Raw genomic sequence first — 798 nt, forward strand, 5'->3', positions numbered from 1 at the left:
CCATGGCTCTGTGCTTACACACGGACACTGGGCGGAGGGTCTCACAGGCTAACACACACAGCGCCGTGCTGTCGCCTAGAGGCAGAGGACTCCCGACCGGCCCCAGGAGCACAGCCGTCCCTTCTAGATCAGGTGCAGGGAGCACGAGACGGGAGGAGGGAGAGGAAAGGACACGTGAAAGGGCCTCTCAGTGAGAGGCACAGGATGGGAGGGCGGCTCTGTGGAGAAGGGCAGTGCTAGGACGGGGACACAGGGATGGAGCGGACGTTGGGGACCCTTCCAGACCCCATTTGCTCGTTTTCTGGAATTGCCAAGGGTAGGGAATGTCGCCAGGGCAGAGACCACCTCACCCCCTTCCTCTCCCTGCCCTGGGAGAGGAGCTTCCCGGGGAGTGGAGTCACACCGCAGAGCGCCAGGCTCAGGTCAGGAGAGCCCCGGGGCTGGTGCTGGCCACCAGGCTCCCGGTCCCGGGAGCACTGAGCCGAGGCGCAGTTCGGCAGAGGGGGCAGGAGAAAGCCCCCTGGCCTCGCAGTGCGCCAGCTCCCACGGCTGTGCTCTCCCTGCCCGGGCCTCGGAGCAGGAGCTCAGCCCCGTGAGTCTGCAGGGAGTAGGGCCTGTGCCTGTGCCCCTCTCCCTCCCTATCCTGGAAGCTCTCTCAGGACCAGCACACCGCCCAGGTGGGGACACGATCTGCAGACTCACCTGCCTCCTGCTCAGGGGTCCTGTGTCGGCTGCCACAGCTCACACCAAGAATGGCGTTCCCTCCCACCCAACGTCGCCTGTGTGGTTTCTCCCATC

This window comes from Myotis lucifugus, unplaced genomic scaffold (genome assembly GCF_000147115.1).
Source record: "Myotis lucifugus unplaced genomic scaffold, Myoluc2.0 scaffold_903, whole genome shotgun sequence".
NCBI classification, from domain to species: domain Eukaryota; kingdom Metazoa; phylum Chordata; class Mammalia; order Chiroptera; family Vespertilionidae; genus Myotis; species Myotis lucifugus.